The sequence below is a fragment of the Quercus lobata genome, chromosome 11, assembly GCF_001633185.2.
Source record: "Quercus lobata isolate SW786 chromosome 11, ValleyOak3.0 Primary Assembly, whole genome shotgun sequence".
Classification (NCBI taxonomy): Eukaryota; Viridiplantae; Streptophyta; class Magnoliopsida; order Fagales; family Fagaceae; genus Quercus; species Quercus lobata.
The window spans coordinates 13,010,505-13,033,956 of NC_044914.1; the positions used below are offsets into that span (position 1 = coordinate 13,010,505).

The following is a 23,452-nucleotide window of genomic DNA, read 5'->3' on the forward strand; positions in this document are numbered from 1 at the left end:
AAGAATGCAAACACAGATAATACGTAGATGTGTTATTGAAGAGGAAACTGAAGGACTCAGCGAAAAACCTCTCCGCCGCCCTTCAAGCGATAATCGATCCACTTGACAATCAGTTGGGATACATGGGTTAACAAGAGATCCTCCAAGCCTAATCTACCCACTGTACCTAAGCCCTCCAAGCTACTAGTCCAACAAGGCTTCTCGGAATTGTGTCTTGTCTAGCTCTCCGGATCCTGCAACAAGCTCTATGTTGCATCTTCCATCCTTGGCTTCTTCCAATACTTCCCAACAACTCCAAAAACACTCACTGCACTCTGAAAATGTGTGGATTGTGTTTGGGTACAAATCTCCTCTCAAGGTATGATAATAGGAGAGGGAAGGAGAAGAGGCTATAATGAATTCTCACTAAGGATGAGTAGCTCTCTCTCTAAAAGATGGGTGTGTGTGTATTGTAGAAAATCTATCTAGGGTTTTTCTCTCTGAATGAACTCTTATACATTTGTGGGTAATAAATGTATATATAGTATAGGTGAAGGGGTAAGAAAGTCACACTGAAAAATCCTCCAGGCAGAGAGTCTCACGGGTATCTCGCGGGAAGGCCTTACCCGCGAAATACTCGCAAAATTGATAGCCTGGCATGACTCTTCAACTTCCAATCATGTGCTTCTCACATGCCTTTTCGCGGGAACCTTTCTCGCGAACTTCTCGCGAGCTAGTCGCGAAATGCACTGATCTTCAGATAAGCTCGAGTCTTCACCAACTTAATACTAAACCCAATACAATAAAATCCCACAAAATACAAGAAACAAAATTAAAGCAATTATAACACTTTTTGTTATGGAATAAAGCCAACATAAAACATAGTTGTAAATCACAACTTTACAACACCATATTCACATTATTGAAGAGATACCTAACCTTTTTTTCTTTCTTGATTTTTAAATCAACCCACTTTTGTGACTGTAAAATCCCACCAAGTTAAACTAAAAACCATAGTGGCTTCGTGGTTACTACCAAATATGCATTAATTTTCGTGGAAGAAGATAGAAGCACTTAATTTGCATATTTTACCTTATCGAAAGAGGAAAGGACAAAGAAAAAGTTAGTGCCTTTGGATTTGGTCTTGGCTTAGCCAATTAGCAAAAAGTTAATAAGAAACTAATTCTCTATCACGAAAGTTAACAATTATTTCGACCATTATAGCATTTTATGGATCATCCGTACCATTTCGTAACAATCTTTATTGTATAGTTTTATGGGATTATTAACAACCCACGAACATAAAAATGTGAGTGCCAAATACATTACTTAAACAATTCCTATAGCTTTTAATTAATAGCACTTCCCATTCTCTACTGTACTTGAAGATTTCTTCAATTGATTCTGTGTAATGCATGTTAGTCCACATGTGCCACTTTACACAAACCGAATGGCAGAATATGATTTAAATAAAATAATGAAGCATGGGTAAATAGGTTATGATAATCGATCATATATCAATTTTCTTTTCTAGCTAAGTCCAGTTTGCATTTTAAAATTGCATTCTCAATTGTCCATCAAAACACCTCAAAATTTTTTTGGAATGCCTTCTCTGCCTGTAACTCCGTGAGAATTGCATTGGTTAAGTGTTGCCAAAGACTACCTAACCCACTTCTTGCTTACAAGTGGATGAATATATACATGTATCCATATTACGATTTTTCTATATTCTCCGCCTCTGTTGATGCAAGGACTCCGATCTTCGCTTCAGTTGATGTGAGGACTCTGGGGAGGACTCTGAGGAGGACTCTGGCAAGAACGCTGAGGACACTGAGGAAGACTCTGGAGGACACCTTACTCTAATGCTCCTGAGCAGTGCCTTTGGCAAAGGATTTCTCCCACGGAAATCTCTAAATACCTGGATGCAATAACATAAAGTCATTATGAACATCAAATAAGAGTTAAAGCCATTAAGCTAAGCATTTGCATCCCAGTTTTCAAAAAATGTTGCATCTTTCTATCTAAAAAGTTAGATTATCTATTATACTATACCATTTTACAATACACTCAACATCCTGGTACTTATTTTTAGAATTTATTAAAATAATATAAATACTTTCAGCCAAAAAAAACTATTGCCAATCTCCGCCGCAACAACCAAAAAAACCACCGCCATCACCACCATTGCAAACCCAAAAAAATTCAACCCAAAAAAAGCCATAGGAAAGCTACCCATTAATTGCTGATCTCAACACCGACAAACACCATGCACCACTAAAAGAAGTCTGGGTTTAGGCGCCAAAAACCCAAAAAACGTCGCTGTAGACACAAATGGTTGACATCAGCTTTTTTGCGACATTCGAGAATGTCGCAACTGAGCCGTTGCTATACATATTTTGCGACGTTTTTTAAAACGTCGCCATTTATAACTCTACAAATAATCAATCCTATAGCGACGTTTCAAAACGTCGATATAGCATTTGTCCTGCTTTTTAGCATAGTTTCTAAAATGTCGCTATAAGGTTGATTATTTGTGGCGTTTTCATAACCACTGATCTCAGCCATAAAAAAAAAAAATAAATAAATAAAAAGCAGCTGATCTCAACCACCATACCATCGTTCACCAACCATATCCCATACTGTCATTCACCAACCACCGCCAGCAAACTCAAAAACCACCAACATTGAAACTCAATCATCTCCACTTGAAACCATATCAAACCAAATCACAACCCACCGACCCAAAACCCACTGCCACACAAATTACAACCCATCAATCCACAGCCCAACTGCCGATCCATAGTCACGCAAAGCAGATCTATAATCATAACCACCCAAAACTGATCTACAACCATAACCATGGATACCCAAAATTGCAAGAGAGAGAAGATAGAGTCGGAGAGTGAGAGGGGGAAAGCTGAAAGAGGAGAGAGAGGGGCTGAGAGAGGAGAGAGAAAGAATAAAATAAATGATTTTAAGTTTAGAACCAAGCCACAATAATTCCAACAGGTATAAAATTAATTTTTTTAGCAATAGCAACCCAGGTAATGCATGTGTTTGTGGTTTAATGGTATAAAATAGCAAATTGGGGAGTTTTAGAACTACCAATACTAATGCTCTAATTATAATAAAGTCATCCAATGCGTATTCCACTAGGAAGCCAATAAAAGAAGTTATTTTTTTACCTCTTTTGGCGCCTTGCCACCTCCAAGGGCAAGGATGGTGTCTCGGAACTTGGGCCCCATTGCTTTCATAGCCCCTTTCACAATCTCATCCTGTTGTAAGACATAAAAATCACTCCCAATATAAATGAGTAAGACATAAGCAGAATTTTCTAAATGAAAAATCACTTCCAATATAAATGTAGTAAGACATAAGCAGAATTTTCTAAATGTTACAAAGCTCTGACTACTAATTGTTAAAAGAAAACTCATGAAAGACGCACAAAATAACATGCCTTCCAAAAAAAAAAAAATTTAAGGCAGTGTTTAATCTCTAAAATTATGTCACACTACATCACACAAAGACTGAAAAGTGCACATAAACATTTGTATGCAAGGTTAATGACCCTAAAATGACACTTCAATTTGGGATGTTTGTCTCAAGTCCTAAGTGGATGCCCCGAGTGGCACAGACAGACAACCTCCCTATCACCATGGTCTACAATCCATAAATCTTTATTATATTGGAAGGGGACAAAGCTGCAGGTCCAGATGGATTTACTACGACTTTCTATCATCATTGTTGGACAGTAGTGGAGAAAGACATTTTAGCTGTCTTTGAAGAGTTTTTTCAACGTTGCAAGTTTGAAAATCTCTTAATGCTACTTTCATCACCTTAATTCCAAAAAAGAATGACGCCTCTAATAACAGAGATTTCCGGCGTATTAGCTTGGTGGGAAGTGTGTATAAAAGCTTGGCCAAAGTTTTGGCAAATTGCTTGAGAATGGTCTTAGATCAATTGATCTTTGAGTCTCAGAATAGTTTTGTAGGTGGGAGACAGATCCTTAATTCAGTTCATATTGCAAATGAAAGTGCTGATAGTCAAGTGAAGAGTAGGGTTTTAGGGGTTAACTATAAGCTTGATATTGAGAAAGCTTACGATCATGTGAATTGGGAGGCTCTTCTGGATTTGTTGAAGAGAATGGGCTATGGGGAGAAGTGGTGTAAGAGGATTCGCACTTTTATATCCACTGTTTAGTTCTCTATATTGATCAATAGGTTTCTAGCTGATTTTTTTGGTAGTTCAAGGGTATTGAGACAAGAAGACCCACTATTTCCTATGTTGTTTTTTATTATGATGGAAGTTTTCAACAGGATGTTGCAGAGAGTTGAGGGTGCTGGCTTAATCCGTGGTTTTAAAGCTGATGGTAGGAGGGGTGATGGGGAATGTGTTTCACATCTCTTGTTTGCAGAAGATACAATTCTATTTTGTGATGTAGTTGTGGAGCAAATCCTTCATGTTCAATTGTTGTTACTTTGTTTTCAGGCTGTGACAGGCTTGAAGGTCAATGTGCAGAAGAGTGAAATGGTTCCAATAGGGGAAGTAAATGATGTCCATGCCTTGGCTAAGATATTGGGCTGTAGGATTGGAACTTTGCCTCTGTCTTATCTTGGCATGCCGTTGGGGGCCTCTCATAAATCACCTTCAATTTGGAATCCTATTCTAGAAAAAATTGAGCGAAAGTTGGCCAGATGGAAGAAGCTGTATTTGTCTATGGGGGGTAGATTGACACTGCTCAAGAGTACGTTATCTAGTCTTCCTACTTACTTTCTATCACTTTTCACTATTCCTACGTACTCATGTGGCTAACAGAATTGAGAAGTTGCAAAGGGATTTTCTATGGGCTGATAGCAAGACTCATTTGGTAGGATGGTAGGATGGGATAAAGTATGTGCGCCTATGGCCAATGGTTTTGGCAGTTTGGAAATGAGGAGAATCGGATTTGGAGGAGGGTGGTAGCTTCAAAGTTTGAGGAAAAGTAGGGCGATGGACTTCTAAGTTGGGTAGGAGAGTTCATGGGTATGGTTTATGGAAAGGTATCCGTGTGGGTTGGGAAGATTTTAGCAAAAATACTCAATTTGTTGTTGGGATGGGAAATAGAGTGAGATTTTGGCAGGGTGGGTGGTGTGAGGATCAAACTTTTCAACTGGCTTTCCTGAGGCTGTATGGTATTGCCACTGACAAGGAGGTCTCTATAGAATCTTCTTTGACAAGGCTGGGGGCGGGAGAGAGAAGAAGTTGGGATGTTCGTTTCATTTGGGACTTTTATGATTGGGAAATGATTGAAGGGGTGACCTTTCTTCGTATCTTGGGAGCCAATAATCCTTTAATGGATGTTGGAGACCAGATGAGATGGAAGTTGAAGCCTAATGGGGATTTTGACATCCGGACATTTTATAACAATTTGCGAGGTTCTCCCTCTGTTGTCCTTCCTTGGAAGGGTATTTGGAGAGCTAAGGCTCCTCGGCATGTTTCCTTTTTTGTTTGATCTATTGCTTGGAATAGCATCATGGGTGATAATCTGAGACTTAGAGGTTTTGATTTGGTGGCTTGGTGCATTATGTGTCGTAGTTATGGGGAGACAGTGGATCACTTACTACTTCATTGTGAGAAGTCTCATCGGTTGTGGAGTTTTGTTTTTACATCTTTTGTTATTTCGTGGTTCATACCTAAAACGATTCCAGATCTGCTTTTTGGTTGGTGGAATTGGTTAGGGAAGCACTTGTCTAACATCTGGAATTTAGTTCCTTTGTGCTTACTATGGTGTCTTTGGAAGGAGTGGAATCGTTAGACTTTTGAGGACTTGGATAGTTCCGAAGATCAGATGCTTGCTTCTTTTAGTGAAACTCTATTTAATTGGTTTCAGGCTTAGGGGCTCACAACTAGTGATTTTCTCCCTTCTTTTCTTAGTTCTCTTGCTCTTTTGTAATTAGTCTGCTGCTTAGTTTTCTTTTGTTTCTTTTCTCTTTTTTCCTTTTCTTGTAAATGTAGGTTTGGTCAATGTTTTTCATGCATAGAGCAGCCTTTTGTATATTATCATTCTTAAAAAAATAAAATAAAATAAAATTAAAATTAAAAATTAAAAAAAATTAAAAAAAACCTAAAATTGGAGATGATCGGCAGTAGGTAATAAAATTGTGCATCCAAAAATGCAATGCAATGGACACCGTGCTAAATCTTCAACAGGGTGCCCTAATGCATCATCATTTAGATAAGGCACTACAAATAGAATAATCAACCACATGCAATATGGAGATGTGTTCTTGTTTAGAAACTGTATTCTATATGCATAAAATAAACTATAATAGAAAAAAATGAAGGTAAGTGACAAGACTATGAAGACCTATCTTTGCAGGCAGCTCTTTTGGACTTACCTCCTCCTGATTCAGTCCAGCCTCCTCAAAGGCAGAGAATGCATCTGCCGACATCACCTCAGACCACTACCAAATGCAAAAATATGGTTTCATGGTAAATATAAATGGAGGAATAAAAGAAAGGGTATACATACAACAATAGAAAACATGCCCACAATTCATGAAAGAATTACATAGAATGCGAAAAATAATTATGAATACTATAAAAATAAATAAAACCTTGTAACTATAGTATCCAGCTGCATATGAACCTAATAATCACAAAAAGTTTAATATAGGAAACTATCAAAAGGTGGTTAAATAAGTAAAAAGAATAATTAGAAAGTAAATCTGAGAGTGAAAACAAACCTTCAAATATATGAAGGCAACTACAGAGAGACCTATCTCCTGGTAGTAGAGGGACCACGTGTGTTCCTTTAGAAACCCTCCCATAAAAATCAAAGATTGATTCTGACCCACCAGGAACGTAATTTGTATGCAGCTCCAAATCTACAATCGCAAATCTTATCTGCAAAATTATAATGAATGCTAAGAAATTAGTAAGTCAATAGTGCATATGAACATCATAGAAATTTCAATTTATTATTTCCATAATCATGTAACTGAGCAACAGAGGTTTAGAATTGCGACTTCCATGACAAAAATGCTACAGCAAAATCAGGCTAAACAGTAATCTTAGTCTCGTTTATTATTTAGAAAATTTTGGGAAAAAAGAAACATGACAATAATTGAAATAAGGGATTAAACTCAAACTTTAAATTATTCCACTCAAACAAAATATCCACATTAACTAGGAACATCTTTAAAATGACACCTAAAGTACTCACCATACTAAATATGCTTACGCACTTCCTAAATCAAAAGAGTTTTCCATCATGCGAAACATCCCAAATTAATGGTTGAGTACTCAAACCAGCCTTCCCTCACATCTTACAAGCCTTCAAAGTGGGCTGCCAGTTACATTTAACATTAGTATGAGATCAAAGCTTTCGGATACCCATTCCAACGCTACCTTGACATCTGTCCTTTAATTAAATTTGAATGTAAGATTAAGAATATTTGGAGGGGATGAAGGAGGTGATTGCTTAATATGGCACAACCATAGTGTGGTTAAGAAACAAAAAACTTCTTAGGAAACCTAAGGTTTAGTCAAAGTTCAAGAATAAATGTCCTTAGTAGTTAATAAGGTCATTAGTATTTTAGTTTATGTTCATTTTGTAATTGTTGGGTATGGACCATAGTTGTGGGCTTTGAGTTTTTTTTTTTTTTTTGATAAGTAATTGGGTTTCAATTTATTTTTAAGTTTGTCTTACTAGTTTACGAGTGTTTATGTATGAGCTTTGGTTAAATTCAGTTAATGTTTGTTTACTAGTCAAAGTAGGCATGACCAGGTCCTATTAGGAAACATTTAGATGTGGGATCTACATAAGAGCACTTGCACAAGTTATTGCAAAATTGAAAAAGTAGTCAGTTTTATGTATATTTGCTCAAAAACTACCTACATCAGTCCATTTATGACACTGTATATATACATTATTGCTATAGTAAGAGCAATCGCACTAGTTACTGTAAAATATAAAAAGTGGTCAGTTTAACATATTTTTGCTCAAAAACTACCCACATCATTGGGTCTATAACATTGTACATATACAAAATTGCTATAGCATTGTAGCTTTCTATTTGATTATTTAAATCTTTTTTTTCTTTTTCATGTCTCACCCTCGTCAAACTCTCTCTCTTCCTTGACTTTCTCTCTTCCCTTGATTCTCTTCAATCTAGAAAAAAAAATAAAAATCAACCCAAAACAAACCAACTCAAATCCATCTGAAAACTCATCACAAATCCAACTCAAATCAACCCAAAACAAAACTCAACAGAAAACCCATTTGAAAAACCCAAATTAACCCATACCATTAGATGGACTAATATGAATGCTCTAACCATGTAAATATACATTGCTCCTGCACCACCCAACCACCATCACCACAACCCATTACAACATAATCATAATCCAAACACAAAATTGACCCAAAATCAATGGAAATCAAATCAAAATCAACTCAAACCCATCCTAAACCCAACTCAAAATCAACCCAAAACAATATCATCAAAACAAAACTCATTCAGAGTATGTGTTATAATGTGGAAAGGCTGAAATAATAAACATAAATAAATAAATGATTATTTAAGGAAAATAGAGTGTATGATAGATAATCTAATGTGAGTGTTTTTGCAAAATACTTGTGTAAAATAGAAAAAAGTAGATTCTTATACTAAAAAATACGGAAATTTTAGACCGAATGCTCTAAGTGTATCATTGTACTTAATCAAATAGGAGTTGATCATTAAAAATACGAGTTTTTGAGTATTAAAACTAAAACACGATAGCTGACTTTATTGTTCTTTTCTTCTTTTCTCCTTTTCTCATATCTTTTCCTTCTCTTCAATATTTTATCACTATTCACATACTGTTCATATGCAGTATTCACAGTTTGTAGGCATATTTAATTTCTGTTTACGCTAACATTTTGCAAGACTAAATCAATTTTCTCTTCCACACAAAGTCCTGGTCATCTCAAACTCTAACCCTTCTTTCTACAGGTTCTGCCTACCACAAGTACCACATCGACAAATGTTTTAATTTGTCCAACGTCAACTTGGTATTAGAGCCAAAAATCCTACAGCAAGTTCTTTGTTGATATTTTCTTCAATTTCTCAATAAACAATCAGAACAAAATTTTAAAAAAAATAAAATAAAGGATATGACCTAGGAGTCAGCATCTAGGCCTTACTTGAAGTCAGCACCAAGCGGGGAAACCACTAGGAGTCAGCACCGAGTGGACTTGAAGTCAGCACCAGACCAAACGACCATTTTTTTCATTCATCAAAATATCAACTTTCTCCTCAAGGAGTACAATAAGTTGCTTATAAAAGATCGCTAAACCCTAGTTCTAATTGGCTAGGAAACCCTAATTACCTTATTACAAAAAATAACCATGCTTCCAAATTAAAATACTAATAGCCTAATAAACTACTAAGGCCTAAAATGTAAAAATACAATTGACTTACAAACATAAATAATACTAAATAACAATCTTCTTACGTCTCCCGCATCAAGTTCTCATCCAAGATGATGGTGACTAATGTGATATTATATTCATGTTTAAGCCTTTTTCTCAAGACTACAAAGGAATAAAGTAAACTTTTAATCAGTAGAATTAGAAGGTGAATTTGACTCCATCTCATCGGCCATGCTTGAATTTCTAGATTTCATTTCTAAACACAGTCCTATAGATTTACCATTGGAAGGGGTCTTTCACTTGGTCTAATTCTAGAGCAGTGGCTTTGTGGTCTAGGCTTGACAGGTTTCTTCTATCTTCTGATTTGGAAGAGCACTTTCCTAACATTCGTCAAAAAAGATTGCATAGGTTACTCTCTACCCACTTTCCAGTTCTTTTAGAAGGGGGAAATTTTCACAGGAGCAGCCACCCTTTTCACTTTGAGAATATGTGATTGAAGGCTGAGGGTTTTGTGGAGAAAGTGAGAGTCCTATCATTTTCAAGGTTTCCCTAGCTTTCAGTTTGCTAACAAATTGAAAGCTTTGAAGCTAGATTTGAAGAAATGGAATGAGGAAGAATTTGGCAATGTAGAGGATAAGATGCACAAGTTATGGAAGGATCTTGAAGTACTAGATTTGTTGGAAGATAGCTGTCCTCTAACCAATGATGAGAATTTGGAAAAATAACGGCTTCGCATTGAGCTTGAAAAGTTAACTCTTATGGTTGAGATATGTTGGAGACAGAAATCTAGGACCCTTTGGATCCGAAAGGGGGATAGAAATACTAAGTTCTTTCATAGAACAGAAAACTCCCAGAAAAGGTTTAATACCATAAAAATCTTTTGGTGGATGGTGAGTTGATATCGGATCCAAATTCTATATCAGCATGCATCTCTCATTTCTACAAACAGTTTACTCTAAAAATGAGGGTCAAAGACCTATGCTAGATGAAGTGGAATTCTCTACGATTTCTAAGGAGGAGGCTGCTTGGTTAGATAGACCCTTTGAGGAAGAGGAGGTTTATGGTGTCATCCAAGGTTGTAATGGCGAATAAATCTTCAAGACCAAATGGTTTCTCGATGGCTTTTTTTATGTCTTTTTTTTAAGGCTTGTTGGGGCTTTTTAAAACTTGAAATTATGGAGTTTCTTTTAAACTTTCATTCACAAGCTGTCTTTGAGAAAAGTCTTTATGCAACTTTCCTTCCTCTCATTCCAAAGAAAGGAGATGTTGTTAATGTGAGAGACTTTAGACCCATTAGTCTAGTGGGCGGTATTTATAAAGTCATTTCCAAGGTGCTGGCTAACAGGCTAAGAAGGGTGATTACTAGGATTATCTTTGAGTCAAAAATGCCTTTGCTATGGATAGGCAAATCCTAGATTCTATTTTAATTGCTAATGAGTGTTTTGATAGTAGGCTCAAGATAAGGATACCAGGAGTTTATGTAAGTTAGATGTGGAGAAAGCTTTTGATCATGTAAGTTGGGATTTTCTTATGTATATGTTGCACCGCTGTGGATTCTTTGAGAAATGGAGAAAGTGGATTTTGTTTTGTATCTCCATGATGAGATTTTCAATTCTGATAAATGGCACCCCTAAGGATTTCTTTGGGAGCTCTAAGGGGCTATGCAAAGGTGATTCTCTCTCCCCACTCTTATTTGCTATTGTTAAGGAGGCTTTAAGCCGCTGGTTGGATGGTGTGGTTCTGGCTGGACACATCTCAAGTTTCACTGTTTGTACCAGGACTAATACTCCTTTGATGCTGGCCCATCTTCTCTTTGTGGATAACACTTTAATTTTTTGTGATGCTTCTACAAGTCAGATTGATTATTTGCGGGAGATTTTATCCTCTTTTGAAGCATTCTCAAGACTGCAAATAAATCTTGCTATGTCAAAATTAGTTCTAGTTGGAGAGGTGTCTAGACTCTAATATGGGGGAGCTTGTGGCATTGCTGGGTTGTAGACAGTCATCTCTGCTAATGGCTTACTTGGGACTTCCTTTGGGAGATAAATTCAAGGATAGGGTGATTTGGAACTCTATTCTAGAAAAAATGGAGCATAGATTAGCGAGTTGGAAGCGATTATATTTATCAAAAAGAGGTAAGATTACTTTAATTAAAAGCACTCTCTCAAGTTTACCAACTTCTATCACTCATCTCTATTCTAGTGGATATTGCTAATCATATTGAGAGGCTTCAAAGGAATTTTCTATGGAGTGGGATAGATGAGTCCCCTAAATTCTTTCTAGTTAAGTGGGCCCAGGTTTGTACACCCTTGCAGTCCAACAGTTTGGGCATTAGAAATTTGAGAATCTTCAATCAAGCTTTGTTGGGGAAATGGTTGTGGAGATATGGAAGACCTCTAGAGGTGGGTCATTGAGACTAATTAAATATGGGAATGATTGGGGTGGTTAGTGTACAAAAGGAGTCTCTAATCCTTATGGTGTTAGTCTTTGGGGAATCATAAGACAAGGCTGGCCAGCTTTTTCGAAATCCATTAAGTTCGAGGTTGGTATTGGTCATAGAATTAAATTATGGCATCATGTGTGGTGTGGGGGTTGTACTCTCCGAGAGGTATTTCCAGAACTTTATAGCATTAGTTGTAATAAGGGGTCTTCTATTGAGGATGTTGTGCACTTTCCTAACCAGAGGCTTCACTAGGATCTTCAATTTTTACACTTTTCTAGATCTTATCAATTCTATGCCTCTTAATGGTGAAGGACAAGACAAACTATGTTGGAAACCGGTAAGGAATAAGAATTTTGGAGTGAGTACTATCTCTCCCTTTCCTCTACTCTTGACACTTTTTTCCCTTAGAAACCTGTGTGGCGTTCAAAGATCCCTCCTAGGGTTGCTTTCTTCTCTTGGACCGCCGCATTAGGTAAGATTTTGACTCTTGAGAACTTATGGTATAAGGGTGTCGCAATTGTAGATTGGTGCTATATGTGTAAAAAGAGTGGAGAATCGGTGAATCGTTGAATCGTCTTCTTCTTCATTGTCCTATTGCTTATGAATTATGGTCTATGGTGTGGACTCAATTTGGTCTTCTATGGTTTATGCCGCATAGTGTTACTGATTTATTTTCGAGTTGGCAAGGTTCCTTCAATGGACATCAGAGCATTGATTTATGGAGGACTGCACCACATTGTGTCCTACGGCAAGAACGGAACTCAAGATGTTTTGAAGAAAATGAACGGTCTATTTTGGAACTTAAATCTCTCCTTTTTCACACTTTGCTGGAGTGGAGTTCGCCCTTTAATCTTTTTCCTTGTTCTAATTTTTTAGAAATACTTAATCAATTTAAGTGTTTGATGTATTGTTATCCATGTACACCCCCGGTGTACCTGGAGTTTTGTTTAATACAATTTATCTGCTATTTATCCAAAAAAAAAAAGGATAAGAAGGTGAATTCAAATGAAGCAAAGTTCAAAGAATTATCCGCTATGAAAGGAAGTTTAGATAGACTAGCTATCAGTCATTGTTCTAGGTTCATCCCCCATGTTTCTTCAAACTTAATATCTATTTCTTCTTTAAATCCCTATGGATCAAGCACTAGCCAGGTGCCTCCACATTAAGCCTAACCAATATTGGGTTCACACATCATTGTTAGTTTATGAGTCTTTGTGTGTGGGATTTGGTTCAATTCATTGAGGATTTGGTTACTAGTCCAAGCAGAAGTCCTACTTCTATTAGGAAAAGTTGCAGTTTAACGACCTTATAAAGTGCAGTTTTTTATTATTATAGCTCTATGCCTACCAAAAGCACATCCCGATTTGTCCTACGACATTGCTAATGAGTTCTAGCTCAAATCACACTTTTCCTATAAAAATGACATGGAGGGTTAGATCATGGATTCAAACCTCACTAGGTCCATTTATATCCTATTAAAAAAAGGATTATTTGTATCTTCCAGTCAAAGACAAAAAAAGGATATGATCACAGCAGTAGAGCACCTTGAAACACCACCAGACCCATACAAATATATATAACTATCTGGCTTCCCTTGTTTTTCATGATATACGCTAATATGGAATCAATGTTAATATCCTCCCTCCAGGTTCTAGCAATTTTATTGTTAAAGCTTCTAATTCAGGTATTCCCCAATCCATTAAATTAAAAAGATGCATTAATCATAGCAATAAAGGAAAACTTGCTTGCTTTATTGTCAAGCTGATAGACAACATACTTTTTTAATACAAAAGCCAAGCTCACAAATTATGCGGCAGTGCTCTCTATCTCTATTAGAAGTTAGAACATTCTAAAGATTTCTAATGCACTAATTAGCGCCTCTATAAGACCTAAATGCAAATTATAATCAATTAAGACAACACAATCTCCCCCAAGTTACCTAAATTCCAGATAGTTTAGGTATCCAAAATGGGAACTGGAACATCATATGCCACATAACATGGAACATGAGTTGAAATGAAAACCCAATACAGAAAACACACCAAATTACTGAAGGATATATGACTAATAAATGGCAAAAGAAAACAAGGAAAAATAACACCGACCAAATACACTGACCTGATTAAGACGTTCTATGCTTCCCAATAAACCGTTAGTTTCAAGGAAATTGAAACAACTAAATTCATTGAGACTCTTGCCGAGCTCATAGTGCTTTGCAATGCCCATGAAAATATTCCTAAAGAACCCATTAGTAAAAATTAGATGATGAAAAGCTAGTCTGCAACATGATAGCTTAGTTAGGTATCGTATAGGAAAAGCCTTGTCTCAATATGGATCAAAGTTCCTATTATATGCAATGCACAAATGAGAAGTTCATGAAAATTTAATGCCATAAAGCTTTAGTATCTATGAAGACAAAAATTACTTGTGATAACACCATTTTTCCATGAACTGATAAGAAAATTCGGCAGCATCCAACTCTATCCCTTGAATACCAGCAAATAGACTCTCATCTTGCTTGGTTAGCATATGCTGGAGTGAATGACCAAATTCATGGAAGACAGTCACAACCTGCAAAAAAATCATTAATGAATTTGACAACAAGTAATATTTAAAACTTCAAAAAGCAAGTAATTATCTAGCGTTTTCCAATGTTTTTAATCTAGGAACTACATTTTATATACCATAACCTAAAAGCTTATGTAATTGGGTTTACTTACCTCCTTAAATGACAATAAGCTTGGTTTTCTCCCAACTGGTGGTGTTAGATTGTACACTAGGAAGGCAATTGGCTACCTATCACATGACATAACACGATTTCGACCAAAAATCCCAGTCATCCATGTACTTCTCGTTTTCCCATATGGTCGAGCATATGGATCCAAATAGAAGTAAGCAATAGGATTATGTGAAGAATCTTTGACACAATAGAATTTGACATCATCGTGCCAAACCTGAACATAACAATCATATATTAATGGGAAGTGAAAAAAAATATAGCAAAGCACAATGTAGCAACTTTTTTTAAAGTATAAAGTAAGTAATATAAAATACCGAAGCTAAATGATCAACTTGCTCAATATTGATTCCAAATAGTGTCTTCGTAAGGTTGAAAAGGCCATCTAGAACTGTTGGCAAGGATAAATATGGAGCCATCGATTCCTGTAGAATACAAAAGAAGGAAACACTTAGTACCATGTTTGGGAGTTTTTTTTTTTAATAATAGAATGGAATGGAATGAAATTGATAAATAATAAAATGATGAAAAAGAATAGATTGAAAATATGGCGTACTTTCTCTAGTGTGTTTGGAGGTTTATAAAAGAAGGAATGGAAAGGACATATATATTTTACTTTTACAGCCTTCACCCTTTACTCAAAATAGGGACATTCAATATTTTGCCTCCATTTCATTAAATGAATGAATGTTCCTCCAACTTTTGGGAGGAATGCTTAGTAGGGAATTGAATGGTCATTCCCTCTAACCATTTCATTCCTTTTTACTGAACTCCCAAACAAAAGAATGGATGGAATATTCTTATTTCTTTCAATATATTCCATTTCATTCCTATACCCTCTTAAATAGAATGTACATTTCTTTGGGCCAAGTAACAAGAAAGCATGAATCTGACAACATTTAAAGCATCGCACATTCAAGAAAATAATACATACGTTAAACAACCATCCATAACCTTTGGCTTGGAGAATAATAGATGTTGCTCTTCTTGTAGAATACAAAAGTAACAAAACAAAGGCAGGAAACACCCAAATTTCTCCAAGCAAGTAACAAGAAAGAAAGCAAATTTTGGCAACATTAAAATTAATAGTTAATCAATAAAACTTATTAGTTATCAAAAAATTAATACTTAATCAAGTACAATACACACACATATATTAGAATCATATAATCTTTTGTTTATTTCAATTATATAATCTTATAAACTTTAGCTTTTACTGTTCTCTTTTTATTTTTCCTTTTTTAGAATTTTTTTTTATTTTTATAGAAGCTTAATGTAAAACCTATTGTTAGATCAATTAATAGAGCCTAAACAATGCATAGCTTATTTTGAAATTTACTGAAAGAACTAATTTCTTTCATGAAGTAAATGTCTTGCACACTTTATTATAATATTTCATCACATTAGATACATGTGATTTCGGTTTTATATGTATGCTAACTACATTTAGAATTTGGTGCATTGCTTTCAATCAAGCTAGTGCCTTTTTGGACCTTGGAGCCATAAGGTCGCCCTTCAGCTTTAATTACCTCGGTAAATATGCTAGTGCCAAATTAGGTATAATTTATTAGAAATGTCGTGTGAATAAGAAAACCATGACATCCAACTTGAAATTTAAGCCTGTTATACATGATACAGTTATTTAATTGTCTTAAAAGTTTGCAAAGCATTGAGTATAAGGAAACAATGTGATTCAAGAAGGGTTTGTCCCTTAAAAAAAAATGAAATAGAGATACTAAATAGTATAACATTGATATAAAAAAAGAAGAAGCAGAATGTGTAACTTAAACCTCACCTAATATTATGTTTTCGGGTCTTATTTTAGATTTATTTGAATTAAGTTGATCAGTTTGGGTTGGTAATAAAGCCCAAGGAGTCCCAAGTCCAAGTCCTTATTAGGAGTTTTAAATAAAGTCCTATTTCAACAAGGAATAGGTACATGTCTTTTATTTAAAGAGTTGTAATGCCTTCTATTGAGAGGGTTAATAATAATATTTTCAGTTTAGAGCTATGAAGCTTTGTTTACGGTTTGTGTGATGCAAACTACTCCAAGGCGTGATGCCAAGAAACCCTAGGAGTGATTCCTAGATATTTATCTTTTCTTTAACATCACTGTTCACGGTTACTGTCACAGCACTAGTCACAGCAGCCAAAACTTGGTTTTTCCCCTTTGTTTCACCCACCCAAACCCTATTAAGCCTTGTTCCCCCTTGTCCTACGTTAATAATCTAACAAATATCCTAATCTCCCTTCAACTTGAAACAAAGATATAGTTACAAAATTTGAGAAATAGATGTCAAATGTAACTTAGAATTTGACTAATGGAATTTGGGTTATATCTTAATTTTAAACCAACATGAAATTAAAAATGTAAATGTATGTGAGTGCACATGGAAAAAGATCTAACCTCACTGATTGTACACGATACATCACGAACCACATTAATCCAATAAAAGAGGTCCCAAAATTTCAAATCATCAGCTTCTTGTGCATCACATTCCTTACAGAACCTTTTTATATATTCCAATTCTGCAAGGATCAAACACACAGTCTAGTCCTTAGCTATTTCCAGCATAAAAGATATCAGTTGAGAAATAGTCGCATTAAAAAGTATTCTAGTCATTCATTACTCAGTGGTCAAGAAGTTGTAAACTATAGTCCTTAGTCTATATGGGGTTCAGTGGGTTATGCATAAAAAAAAGGTTATATAGAATTAAATGGGGTAGGAGATTCAAATCCTAATTCTCCATATAAAGAAGACCGGACAATGCCACTAATTACATATCCATCCAATAGTTTTGAACCCACAATCTCACTCTCACAAGAAAAGTTAATGCCATTTAAAATAAAATTCATTTGCAATTATTAGAATATAAATACAGTGCACTACCTTGAACTGCAACATTGTAGTAAGCACTGCGAAGTTTTTCCAAAAGCTCTTTTGCTTCTTCAAGAGTAGCCACTTTGGTTAACATGCTTACCTGAAAAATATAATAATTAGCAATTCTTCCAAAATAGTAATATTAAAATAAATAAATAAAACATACCTCAGCATAATTTTTGTAATTAAGAAGCTTAGCCTTTTCCAATCTAAGCTTCAAAATGTCGTCAATTATTTTTGTATTATCCGGAACTCCGGCAGAGGCACAAGTGATATACACACAAAACATTTCTTCACGCAAAGATCGGTTTTCAGCATAATAGCAATCCTCTAATGTTAATATCCAAGGCCCATTTTCAGCATTAGCATTTTCATGACCCTAATGAGATACGTTACATATGCACAAGATAAGATATACTTGGGGAACAAAATAGACTTGGGGATCAAAATAGATATTAAATAACCAAAGGAAATTGATTTCAACAAAGAATACCTTAAACATTGCTCTTTGTGCAAATAATTCAAGAAACGTAGGAGCAAATCCTACAACATGATTCTTATCTATAATTAGTTTTTCATCAAACTTCTTTTTGTCCTCCGTAACATTCTCTACAAATTTTTGTGATAGTCTTGTCAAATCCTGTGAATGAAAACAAGATTAAAAGAAAGGAATGGCTAAGCCAAGTGAAAAATTGAAATGAAATGACAAAATTAATCATCAACACTCTTATTTGATCAAAGTAACTAATTTGACATCTATTGCTTCCAAATTAGAGGGAAGGAAGAAGTGTATATAATTTTATGTTAAATCCATCCCTACCCTCCTTCCCAAATTAAAATAAATAAATAAATAAAAGAGATAGGAAATACTTTTTTGCAGGGTCAAACAAAATATTCCTCTATATACACAACAAATGTCATGGCACATAAGAACATATCATTGTGCCCTGCATGTACTTATTCTAAAAAAAAAAAAAAAAAAACAAAGCCAACTTCCAGGGAAAGCATAAATCAAAGAAATGATAAAAATTGTTAAGTAGGTTTGATCCTTTTCCATTAGATTGGAGACAATAACAACCATACCCTTGTTTTGTGATGAGACATATTGTTAGCTTCATGCACAATTATACAAACATATAACAGATTTGGAATCTAATGTAAAATAAAATAAAACAACCTAGAAGATGAGAGATGAAAGAGCGCCCTTAAAAGCAAACCTGTTCAATTTTGTTCAATAACTCTCTTTTATTATCTTCAAGCTCAACACCATTAAGAATTGCATTTATCATCTGGCCTGCATGCAAACATGTAAAGAACTTACTATCAAAAGTCATACAGCACAAGTCCAGATTCCAATCCCATAAAATTAACATGACAGGATAAAGTTTCAAGTTTCAACAAAGAAAAGATGTGTAAGATCTTATTAAAGCAAACATGGTATAAAATTACGGAAAGATGGATGTTGTTTCACCTATACTAACCCAAACCATTGCAATGAAAGAAAAAAAATTCCTGAAAGTGGTGTTTTTTTTAATGGTCTCTACCAAAAAGTTTGAAACAATATGCATAAGTGCACACAAGAACAAAATGAGGAAAACACAATGCACAAAACATAAAAATTGGAAAAACTTTTGACTAATTATGATGAAAGCTACTTGAGGTACTCACATTCTACAACACGCTTACGAGCATCACTTAGTGTCTCCCAATCATGAGACTTCCAGATAGCTTTAAATGCATTGTAATTTGTTTTACTTTGATTCAACCTCAGCTCAAACTTAACCTCCTCTGGCTGCAAACCACAAGTAAAAGAATACAAATAGAAAGGTAAACAGAAGTCACAAAGCACGAAGATAAAATCAAGTCCAATAACAATTGCTCAAAGAAGAGTGCTAAAGTTTCTAGCCTAAAGGTTCTTTGGCAGAATGTAACTGATGTAGCCATGGAAGATTAATTTGCTACCGCTTTGCAAAAATGTTTATTCAAGAATTATTTTAGTCCAATTAAAGTAAAAGTCATGTGGTTTTAATGGTCTAAGTATGAGTCTTTTAGGTTAAATCAGTTTTTTATTTAGGTTCTTATTTCATTAGTTATGGACAATTTTATATACAATTGCAAATCTCTAATTTCTGCCATTCCTGTGTACTACGGGTATTTTGGTAATTTGGATGAGTCTAAAATCTTTTAGGAGAACTAAGATTTATTTTCTTTGGGTCCAAGTTAGTATTTAATTAGGTTTTAATTTAGTAGTCAAACAAGGAGTCATAATATAAGTAGAAGTCCTAACTCGAAAGAGCCTCCAAACACCCTTAAAAATTTCTATCTAATTCTTCTTCTTTTCTAACTCTAAACCCACCACAACACATTTATGCCTTAGTCAGCTCTGGCTTATAATTGTAAGTTTGAATTTTGTAACCCAAAGTGTGTACGTATAAAATGGCACTACAAGGACATAAGGATACCTGAACTTCTTCAATGGCAGAACTGAGCTCAGGAGAATCCTTGAGCAGTTTGAGCTGGATAACAGTATTCCAGACCAAAGACAAGCGGTTCACTATCTTCTCCAATGGCAAAACGAACTTAGTCCATAATGCCTCCATTGACAACTCCAATGGCTCCACTAAGAACAGCTCCACTGAGAACTCCAATTCGATCAAATCATGCTCCTAGAAAACCCATTAAGCCATTATCAATAACTAACAAAAATTTCCATAAGGAAAAATAAAACAACTAACAAAATTCAAAACCCACAAATTAGAAACTCAGGAACAAAAACACAACAAAATGAGCAACACAACCAAACAAACAGAGCACCAACACCAAAAACAGTTCAACGGGCTCAACCAGCTTGACAAAAAGCTTATTGCTTTTCCTTCTTGCCCTATGTCTTAGCTTTTTTTCCCCTAACTTAACAGAAATTAGGTTTTTTTTTTTTTTTTTTTTTTTTTTTTTTTTTTTAAGATAAACAAACTATAAGCTTTAATCACACGTTCAGCAAATAAGCTACCATAAACTAATATTTTGTCTCATATTTAGCAAGCAAATAGCTTTATAGTTTATGTTAAAAGATATAATTTCATAGTCTATATCAAAACCTTTTGGTAATTTTTACGTTAAATTTGTGACAAAAACTACAAAGTAGCTTTTTAAAATAAAATACACTATTTTTGTTAAATTTTGAAAAAGTTTAGACAAACAGTAAAAGCCATATTGTTGTTGTTGTCAAACACAACAACCAGAAACCAAAACACAAATAGAAGAAACCCACAAGCTTCTTCAAGAGTTCACGGATCCCTGGGCGAATGTGTTTGGGTTGTAGGACATCAAAGGGTGGGAACTCAAAGTCTTGGAGAAGGGGGTTATCATCAATGGATTCTTCGTCAAAGGAAGCTGCAGCCGCCATTGGTGAAGAAGCGATGGAATGAAGAGTAAGAATAAAGATTAAAGAGTGAAAGAAAATATAGTTAATTAGTAGTGGATTTGGGGAAAGTTTGGAGGTAGAAGAAGAAGAAGAAGAGAACAGGGATATGGGAACTTGGAGAGGAAGCTTGCGCTAGGGATGCTACAAATATATACTTATTTGTAATAAATAAAAATTATATAATTTTTTTTTTCACTCACATGTCAATAAAAGAAAATATTTATTTATTTATTATGTTGTCCATGTAATTAAATTAAATTGGGAAATGGGAATTGTTTAGGAAATGAAAGGGCAACAAGTGTGTGATGTGCTTTAGAAAGAGGGTAGATTGCGCGGGAGTGATAGAGTATAGCTATACTGTATTCTACTATATCTAAGTTACGTTTTTGCCCAAAAAAGTGTATGTTTTTGCCGAGAAGAGTTGTGGGACATTTTGGTCTTTTCGAATGATAGCAAAGAGTAAAGAAAGGTGGTGACTGGTGAATCAGTGAATGTGAGGTGAGGGAGAGACAGTGGCCAAAGAATATACATGACAAACGCGGCCAAAATGGCCTATTAGCATTAATTTTTGAAATATTTAGTAACAGAGCACTGTTTCGGAAATAATTAGGGAAATACCACTTTTTCGGGCCCTATAGCGGCGTTTTCCTGCAAAATTTTTTTATAAGTCCCATAACAGGTTCAAGGGGCCCTATAGTGGCGTTTTTAATCCCTATAGTGACGTTTTTGGGCCCTATAGCGGCGTTTTCCTGCAAAAAAAATTTTTAAGTCCCATAACAGGTTCAAGGGGCCCTATAGTGGCGTTTTTAAGCCCTATAGTGGCGTTTTTAAGCCCTATAGTGACGTTTTTGGGCCCTATAGCGGCGTTTTCCTGCAAAATTTTTTTTATAAGTCCCCATAACAGGTTCAAGGGGCCCTATAGTGGCGTTTTTTAAGCCCTATAGTGACGTTTTCGGGCCCTATAGCGGCGTTTTTGGAAAAAGTGGTACTTCTCTAATTATTTCCGAAACAGTGCTCTGTTGCTAAATATTTCAAAAATTAATACTAATGGGCCATTTTGGCCTAACAAACGCATCTAAGAGACTGTTTAGAAATTACTTATTTTGCTAAAATTAAAAATTTATTATTGAAAGTACTGTAGATAAAGGTAAAAGTTAGCTAAAATAGTACAGTGAGACCCATGAATGGTACCGAAAAGTGGAATAGGACCTATAAATAATAGTAAAAATAAGTTAAAGAGTGAAATAATTTTTATTTTTCATTAATATCCAAACGGAGGCTAAGTGTAAAAGTTTACTTCTATTTTACATTAAAAATCTACTTTTTCTATTTTACAAAACGCTCATATCAATCTATCTATTCTACACATTTATTCAATAAAATATTCATTCTTTTACAATTTTTTATTATTTTCTCACTCACTACTCTTCTCTCTCACATTCCTAACACTACCAAAAAAATACTAAAATACTAAATGCACAAGTTACAGTAACCGTGCATATATGCACAAGTTACAGTAACCGTGCATATATGCACAGTTACTATAACACTTGTGCATTTATGCATAATTTTACATTCATTGATATGGGTGTTTTTTTAGTCAAAATGTGTATATCTTAATACTTTTTCTATTTTGCACTACTTTGCACTTACTAATGCAAGTGCTCCATTCCAATTGCTTTCTTCACGTGGGTTTCAATTAACTCAACTGATAAAGTCTCTAATGGTTATATAAGAGATCTAAAGTTCAATCCACACCTACACTAAAAAAACTGATTGGTGTCTTGGTCTAATAATAAAGAGCTATCATTGGGAGTGGATAATTGAAACTCTCTCAAAAAAATTGCTTTCCTCCTCACAAATTCATTTTCTCTCATCGTCATTTTCATCAATGCCCACAAACATAATGTAAAACCATGATCCATTATATTTCTTCCTTCTTTTTTTTTTTTTTTTTTGAATGGATTTGTGTGGTTAAGCTTTGATTTTTCTATTGATAACTTAATTTTACCGTGAATTTATTTTAATAAATGTATAGGTTTCGTTCCAAATTTTCGTTTGTTCTCCCCCTCCATGGCTATGAGAGACATTAATTTCAAATTTCGCTCTTGTTCCCATATTATATATATATATATATATATATATATTTCCCATTATATTTATATATATATATGTATGTATGAACACCTTAGATTCTACCCAAAGTAATTTTTTAATTTGTTCTAATGATTTGTTTTACTCAATTATGAATATCGTTGTTGATTACAAGGTTTGATTTTTCTATCCTTGACTTTGTTAAGGATACAGATATATCCAAATGATGCCAGTGTCCATCTACATATTCCATTGTCTTTCCAAAAATTGATAGTCCATATGAATGCTTGAGCATATAGACATAATAATGGATAATTGATTATTCATCAAAAAATAATAATGGATAATTGATTAAACATTTTTTTGTCATTATTTAATTCCTCATAATAGGGTGTACTCTAGAGAGCTATTGAAGCAGAGGACATAATTTCATATTTTGCTCTTTTTGTTGGCTACCTTCAACTGTTGCATGTATTATCACTTAAAAAAAAAAAAAAAAA

At 34.8% G+C, this 23,452-nt stretch overlaps 1 pseudogene; it reads right to left on the bottom strand.

The window, feature by feature from the left end:
- Positions 1-1,702: 1,702 nt before the first annotated feature.
- Positions 1,703-23,205, bottom strand: LOC115966415 (annotated as a pseudogene).
- Positions 23,206-23,452: the final 247 nt, after the last annotated feature.